Raw genomic sequence first — 8,975 nt, forward strand, 5'->3', positions numbered from 1 at the left:
CTGGTGATCCCTTACTACAAATAGCGAATCTATGTAGGATCCTACTGTGTTAAAAATGTAGTTGTTTTATGTTTCTGATGTATTAAATATCATTTAATGATATTGTAAAGATGAGTTTCTCGTCGGATTCTTCTCAACAGAGGTTTTTCCGAACCGGTGATAGTTTTTTTTACATTCATAAATTGCTTGTACCCTAAATTAAATAAATACTTAGCTAATATTTTGACTTTTGACTTTTTGGCTTTGACTTTGAAGGTCAAGGCCTTCCAGGCCTTTTACATCTTGTACAGTCACTAGCACCAATATCAGACACAACAAGCGTGCATAAATATCTGATACAACTCTATTTGTAGGGCCGGAAGGACGTATCAGATATTTTTGCACGCTCCACTGTGGCAGATATTAATGCTGGTACCTACACGCTGTAAAATAAAAAAATGCTTTATTTTCGCTGAACGAAGTTTGATGTTCTGCTTCGTTCTAGTAATTTCAAATAGGAATATTCCAAAGCCTCGCTCCTTTAAAATTAAACTGAAATAATTCGAAATTTCACATTTCCAAAATAAACTTTAAATAAAATACATTATGGTTAAATTTTAAAATGAGAAAATTTCGAATTATTTCAGTTTAACTTTAAAGGTGCGATCTATTATTACCTAATAATATTTCCCCCAGGATGCTACACTACTAAACATCGTAGGCCTCGTAGTCGTTTCTTTTATTTGATACGTTACGCATCAAATTAAAGGTAGATAGACGCCAACATAAAATATTATATTTGTGTATTTAATGCCTATATGGAATTCACGACTTCCGCTATGAAAAAGATATTAGGTACAGTGTTTAAAACAATGGTTTAATTGACCATAAATAAGTACGAGTAAGTACCTACCACCAAAACATGCAGCACTATTATAATTATTGTTTACGTCGATATAACTGAAGTTACTATGTACCGTTCAGACTTTTAATTAACGCCAACTTGCTTAATTACCTACCTATGCGTAACTTATCGTAAGTATAAATCATAAATACCCACATATTTTATACCTAAGCAATTTAACGAATATGATCACTTACCTACGTCTTTTCTTGTGCCCTTGCTTGTTTCTCGAGTTTTTTTGCAAAAGTCGTATATTGTTAAGGTCAATAATAATGACCGCTGGGTACGTTTCTATATGAGATGGTATGCATAATATAGTGTTTACAATGGTGTAGCCAATCATTCGCAACACACCTAGCCTGATTTACTCCGGTTTGGGCGTGCGCGGGAGGCGCACAGTGTTTTAAAAAGCTTAGCAAGTCCTTTAAATATAAAAAATCGTGATCATCCATGAGTTTAGTGTTATAAAGTGTGTTTTATATTAGCCACAAGTAAGTATACGTGCATTATTTAAAAGGATGAAAATATTACGTTACCTTTTAAATTAAAAAAGTGTTTATAAAAATTTGCCAATTTAAATGTTATTACAAAATATTGTTTTTATGTTTGTGAGTTTCTCATTAACTAGGTATAATTATTAAGCTCTTGTATGTTGAAAATAATGATAATAAAATAAACAATGAATGGGAATGTCAGATGACATAGTTTCGGGTACGAAATCAACGCAATATTCTTCACTTATAATTGTGTGAATTAGAAGTATGTTAAATTATAATCAATATAGGGCAGAAGTATCGTTTGTGGCCACTGTGCCATTTATGGCCATTTATTGTTAAAATATACGTTTGAAATAAATTCATAGTAATAAAACATTACAAACTTTATTCGTTTCAGTATAAACTTTTTATATATTAGGTACTTCAAATGTCAACTGGCCAAAAACGGTCTTAAGGTGGCCAAAACGGTACTTCTATCCTACTTTTTTTTACGAAATCGATCTACATATGTATATATGTCAACAAATAAATAAATGATGCAGCCAGCAACAAAAATATACATACGTTTGAAGTGTCAAAATATGTAAACAGGCCTTTATTTTCTCAACATTAAGGTCGTGTCTTTCTGACTTCTGCTGATCTTTGTTGTTCACTGTACCATACAATTAGAAAAAGGAACATTACACGAGTTGTAGGCAGATTTTTCAATTGTATAAATCAGACGTGCGAGCCCTAATTCGAATCCACGATACTCTGCTTGAGAGGCCAGTGGTCATTTTGAGAGGAGGCCTGTGCCCCGCAGTGGGACGTCACATAAGCTGGGAATGCTGGGATGATTATGATACCTACTCTTTGTAGAGATGTTTTTGGGCAGTTAATTGTATAGGATGCCTATAATGTGGGATGGCGGGAGCTCGCCTTTGATAGGCAGCAGGAGTGAAGCAAGAGAGGAGAGGCCTTTGCCCAGCAGTGGGACACAAAAATAGGCTAACAAAAAAAAAATTTATAGGTACCTATGAACTGTAGCTGTATTGTCTAACGGCCGGGCACTCGCAATCGCATTTACCATCTATTTCTATTAAAAAGCCTTGTTAGCCTAGTGGTTTGAGGATCTCTCAAGCAGAGGATCATTCGTGGCTTGTGTGTCGCATCTGAGAAATTGCATTTGAAATTTACTATGAGCTTTACGGTGACGGAAAACATCGTGAGGAAACCTGCACAAACCTGCAAAGGAATTCAATGTGTGTGAAGTTCCCGATCCGCACTGGGCCCGCGTGGGAACTACGGCCCAAGCGTGCCCAAGCCCTCTCACTCTGAAAGTTGGCCTGTGCTCGGCAGTGGGTCGAATATAGGCTGGGATGATGATAATCAGGTACCTACATAAAGAACGTCTTAAAAAAGAATTCTTTGGTCATAATAATAAACTTCAACATTTATATTTTGACAAGGAGGCGCCGTCTCATTTAAATAAACATAAAGTTCAATAGCAATTTCAGTTAATTCATTGTCAAATTCATAGCTCAATATACGCAGGTCATTGTGACAAATAAATTTATAGAGGAGGGAATTATTTCGGGAAACTCTCGCGGTCCATTTGATTATTACGTAAATTAAATAGTAGGTATATACCTACCTACTTCCTGATAAAAAAAAACGTTTCGTTTAGATTTTAGAGGGAGGGGGACGCTCGATTATAATGAAAATTTGCGCTTTAAAGTTAAATAACTTGGCAAACAGATCCCTGAATTGAAAAATCGTCTTGGCTACACCCCAATGTTGTTAAAAGAACTATCCAACAATACCCCGCAATATAAGGTTAGTCAAGAAAAATTAAACACCCCATGATACGTCTATGGGAGGTACCTACCCTAAAAAATATTTTTTACGTTTTTTATTTTACCACTGTCGGCGTGACTGATAAATAGGTATAGGTTATAGGTATTAGCGGGCTGTTTTCCGCAACTCGACATCTAAGTGCGCCTATTTTGCGTGATTAGGCTGTAGGCACTATTCATGCCAGCCTAGCTCCTGGAGGAAGCGTAGCAGACCCTTAATGTTGCCGACGACTTCCTGCAGTGACCCCGGTGATCCGAGGTGTGACTGATGTACCTATAGGTATATTCATGCCAAATTACAGCTCTTTAAATACTAACGCTCTCTGAGCTTAGCCGCGGATAGACAGACAGACCAGACATGTATGTATGTATGTAAACTCTTTATTGTACAAAATAAGTAAACAAACACAGATGACAAACAATGAAATACATGTACAAAGGCGAACTTATCCCTTTAAGGGATCTCTACCAGTCAACCTTTGAGTGGATGAGAGGAGCATTCAGTCAGGGGCGGACAAAAAGTGAGTTAAAAATTAAAATAGATTGTGGAAGCTACATTAATATAAAAGTATAATACAGACATAGCGAAACTATAAAGATTCGTAGTTGACTACGGCACTCTAAAAAAAAACAAAAAAGTAATTATTTACGATAAAAATATATCAATCACTCTTACAGGTAAAAATTATACTAAAATAAAAATAGTACAATTAATCAATGGATCTTTTTAAATCTCATACTTTTTACGAAAGAACTGAACGAATTTAGGTAGGTAGGTACCTATTTTACTATAAGTCTGTTTTGTTAGAAAACAATTAAATCACAGGAACTTCACATATATTTGATAAATACAACCATACAGGTAGATTATCAAAAATACATTTTTCTATTTAATATGTAAAATTCACAGGTCAAAAATGTTTGTCCTTCGAAACGGCTTGACCGATTTTTATGTTTTTTTTTTGTATATTCGGTAGTTCTGAGAATAGTATTTAAAATATTTTTCATACTTGTACGCGGACGGAGTCGCGGGCAACAGCTAGTTGAAACATAAAAGCTCATACTCGCATGTTTTGTTTACAGTTCAGGGTTACTAAACTTGCACGCGATTATTCAGACGTGGCTTTATAAATGTAAACAATGTTAATAATTCTGCGAAGTAAATAAGTACGGACGTACAAATTGTGCACAGGGGATTTCTGAGCCACTTGCCACTGTTTATAATTTGACCGTGTAATGCTATTTTGCTTTAGTATTGAAAATATTTAGGTACCTACTTACTACTAGTAGGTATCTATGTATATCAACAGCTACATTAAGAACAGTAGCAAGTGGCTCAATTATTCCGGCTTAGGTATATACTTGTTACGTGATCTGATTTTCTATAAAAATTTTAGCACGAAATGTGCACAAAAAAGTTAAATTTCATATTAATTTTATGGTATTTTACACCAGATAAAGAGTGATTTTAAACAGGAATAAATGATAAATCTTTACTGATTTTGGTGACGCGGGCCTCGTTAAATCTATAGTATGCTAACTACTTACATCAATAAATAATAATAATACGAATGCTGTTCTCGGGTCTTGGATGTTTAATATGTATTTAAGTATGTATTTACCTATATACTTAAGTATGTTTATCCGTTGCCTAGTACCCATAGTACCTACATGCTTTGCTTAGTTTGGGACTAGGTCGATTGGTGACAGGTGTTCCATGATATTTATTATTTTATTTTATTTATTTACCTACATCAATGTATAGACGAAGCTTTAGAAACGACACATTAATTTAATAGTGGCTGCCTACAACAATGCAGTGATTTACGGTTATTGACTGCGCGTGAGTCACCATTTTGCTGCAGTTATTCGCAAATGCAAAGAAAGTTCATTGTCGTTGAACCGCAACAATAAACTTATTACCAGGTACAGTACCTAACTAAAGTTACTCCTTTACTGGAAAGAAAACAAAAGAACTAACACGCCGCAATTTTGGCCGAGATATTTATTTCACATAAGAGCGAGATAGCTTCACGAAGTGAGCGAAATTCTATCTCTAACGTAGGTACAAATTTGCAAAATTTCGGGTTGATGCATTGATTCCGATTTATGAGTCTTCGGACAAATTAGGAGTCGTCTATTTGATCGTACATATTTACTGTCATTACTACGTCTCATTGTATACAATGATAAAATTGTATGCTGGTCATTTAGACTTCTCTATGGAAACAACAAAATCTAAGGAGATAATCAAGTCATCATCCCAGCCTATATACGTCCCACTGCTGGGCATAGGCCTCCTCTCAGAACAAGAGGGCTTGGGCTACAGTTCCCACGCGGGCCCAGTGCGGATTGGGAACTTCACACGCACCATTGAATTGCTTCGCAGGTTTGTGCAGGTTTCCTCACGATGTTTTCCTTCACCGCAAAGCTCGTGGTAATGTAATTCCGCACATGAATTTGGAAAAACTCAGAGGTGCGAGCCGGGGTTTGAACCCACGACCCTCTGTTTGAGAGGCGATAGGTCAAACCACTAGGCCACCACGGCTTTTTTTAGCTAATCAAGTACCTATTCAATAATGAAGTCGCACTGGAAGAAGAAAATTCCGTGTTTTAAACAAATTTCGTTTAGGTAATACCTATTTACACAACGAAATGTTAACGAAAGTAAATATTTCAATATCAAAAGCATGCGTGAAAATTTTTATGAACTGCGTATCTAAATACTAAAAGTAGATTTCCTATGTTATTTAACTTCGTTAAGAAAAGAAGGATATTTTCAATATTAGCTCTTTGTATAGGTTATACAAATAGCTAGTACTTATAGATTTTTTAAATTTAATTTGTATATGTATTATTGTATTATGTATTGGATAAATTACTGTTAAAAGCGTACCTATATACTGTTTCACATAGAGACTGCCGGAAAATAGACAGAGAGCAACAAGGGATCCCAATATTAAATCCTGAAAAGATATCATTAGTTAATTTTTCTACTCTTGTTTTTTTTTCAGAATGAGTCTTCGAATATCCTTATGGATTTGTATAGTAATTCTTCTCAACGCCATGGTTGTTTTGCAGAGCGTGCAAATATGGGGCAAAAGGCGTAAGATAATTTTATTTTTATTTTTAGATAATTACGCTGGCAAAGTAAAACAAACCTTCATGCTGAAAAAACTGGCCGCTAATAAAAATATTAAAATTTAGAACATTTTACTAGTATTGATTGTTTTTTGTTATTTTTTCACACTCGCTTTATAAGCGCATCAGTCTCTCGTAATGACGATTTTGTGCGCAAAAGGAGCCTGATTCTTGTTCCATTCACGTACAGAATAGGTCTGTGCATTCACGTATCGTCGTGCTACCTTCCTTGAAGCAAAACATTGGTCTACATACATAATAAAATTTCCTACCTTTATATACCCGTGTCCGGAGTATGCGAGACCCGTAGGGTTTGGTATACATAGGTAGTCAATTGCAGAAAGAAGTAACTCTTCCCTCCTTTTAATATGGTCATGCCATTATTCTGACAGGGAACCTTTCCCTGAAGCTGACTGTAATTTTACCTGAGTTATTATTCATTTTTATCCAACACTAGCGGCCCGCTCCGGCTTCGCACGGGTATTTGACAAAAAATTCAGAAATTATAAATTTTAACATACACACACACACTCACGCACAATATAAGTACATCCTACTTTTTGCATCGGGTTAAAAAAGAGTAAAGTTATAAAGAACTAGCTTTTGCCCGCGACTTCGTCCGCGTGGAATAGTAATTTTGGGAAGTATTTAATTTATTTAGGATACCTATTCTGCCAATAATAGTACATAGAAACTTCTACGGTTTACCGAAAATAACCTACTTTAATACATTGCTATAAATATAAACTATTTTTTTTTGTTCTTCCATCCATCCACCCACCCGATGTCCTTTGGTAAAACATAAATATTTTGCGGGTAGCTACAATTTAGCAATACGACGTGTATTCTACCCTGCCAACACAAAAGGACTAATTCTTCATAGTGAACTCTTGACACCTTACGTCCTTTATTGTAAGTTAGGAGGGTAGGATTATAATTAAGACGGCATTTTTACTAAGCATAGCTACACATATTTCCGATAAATATACTTATATGTAGTAATTTGTTTGGAATTCCTTAAGAACTTTCATCCCCATATTTTCAAGTGAATAGGTTGAAATTTGAAAAGCGCCGGAGCAAATGTTTTTAGGATTCCGTACCTAAAAAGGAAAAAATGGAACTCTTATAGGATTACTTTGCTATCCGTCCGTCCGTCTATCAAACCTCTAAGTCAAGGCAATCAAAAGCTACAGTCATTAAAGGTGTTTCCAAACTTAACAGAAAAAGTTATAGGGTACTTCCGGCTGTCGTAGAAACTTGGAATTTTGCATAAAGGTAGCTCTTATAAATAGCACAATTAATAAGAAAAATCTTAAAATCATAATTTTTCATGTCTGACTGTCTATGTGAATACGCCATCTAAAATGTCCCCACATTGCGTACATTTTGCCTATGAGCTTAGAAGGCTCTACTAACACTGCATCATCCCCTCTGCTAACATCCCCTCGCAGGTAAAATTTTCAAAAACGCTTGAACAAATATCTATTTATTTCTTATAAGTAGCCCAATGCCAATTTTCATAAAGAACCATCGATTTATCTTCGACAATGACGATCTTCCATATAAAGTTTCATCCCCTATTTCACCCCTCACAGGAAGAGTTTAAAGACGCGCGAACAAATATGTATTTATCTCTTAGCACGTGCCCAAATGCCAAGTTTCATAAAGAACCGTCGAATTATCTTCGACAATGACGATCTTCTATATAAAGTTTCATCCCCTATTTCACCCCCTCACAGGAAGAATTTTTAAAAACGCGCGAAAAAATATCTATTTATCTCTTATCACGTACCCAAATGCCAAGTTTCATAAAGAACCATCGATTTATCTTCGACAATGACGATCTTCCCTATAAACTTTCATCCCCTATTTCACCCCCTCACACGAAGAATTTTAAAAAACGTGGGAACAAATATCTATTTATCTCTTTTTATGTGCCGAAATGGCAAGTTTAATAAATATTTATCGATTTATCTTCGATAATGACGACCTTCCACATAAACTTTCATCCCCTATTTCATCCCTCAAAGGGTCGAATTTTCAAAAAAGCTCAAACAAATATAGACTTATTTCTTATTAAGTGCCTAAATGCCAAGTTTCATAGTTTTATCTTTGACAGCGACGAACTTCCACCATATAAACTTTCATCCCCTATTTCAACCCCTTAAAGCCTCTTTTCACAATAAAAGGTAGCCTATGTTCTTTCACAAGGTCTATTCTATCTCTGTACCAAATTTCATCAAAATCGGTTCAGCGGTTTAGGCGTGAAAGCGTAACAGACAGACAGACAGACAGACAGAGTTACTTTCGCATTTATAATATATAAATATATATAATATATATATATATAATATATTATAATATAATATATAATAATAAATATAATAAATATAATAATATAATAATATTAATAAATATAATAATATAATAATATAATAATATAATAAATATAATAATATAATAAATATATAATAATAAATATTATTAGTAATTAGTAATTAGTAATATTATAAATTAGTAATATTAGTAATTAGTAAATTAGTAATATTAGATTAATTATTAATATTAGTAATATTTAGTAATATTGTAATTTTATTAGTATATTAGTATATTAGTAAT

Source organism: Choristoneura fumiferana, chromosome 3 (genome assembly GCF_025370935.1).
Source record: "Choristoneura fumiferana chromosome 3, NRCan_CFum_1, whole genome shotgun sequence".
Classification (NCBI taxonomy): domain Eukaryota; kingdom Metazoa; phylum Arthropoda; class Insecta; order Lepidoptera; family Tortricidae; genus Choristoneura; species Choristoneura fumiferana.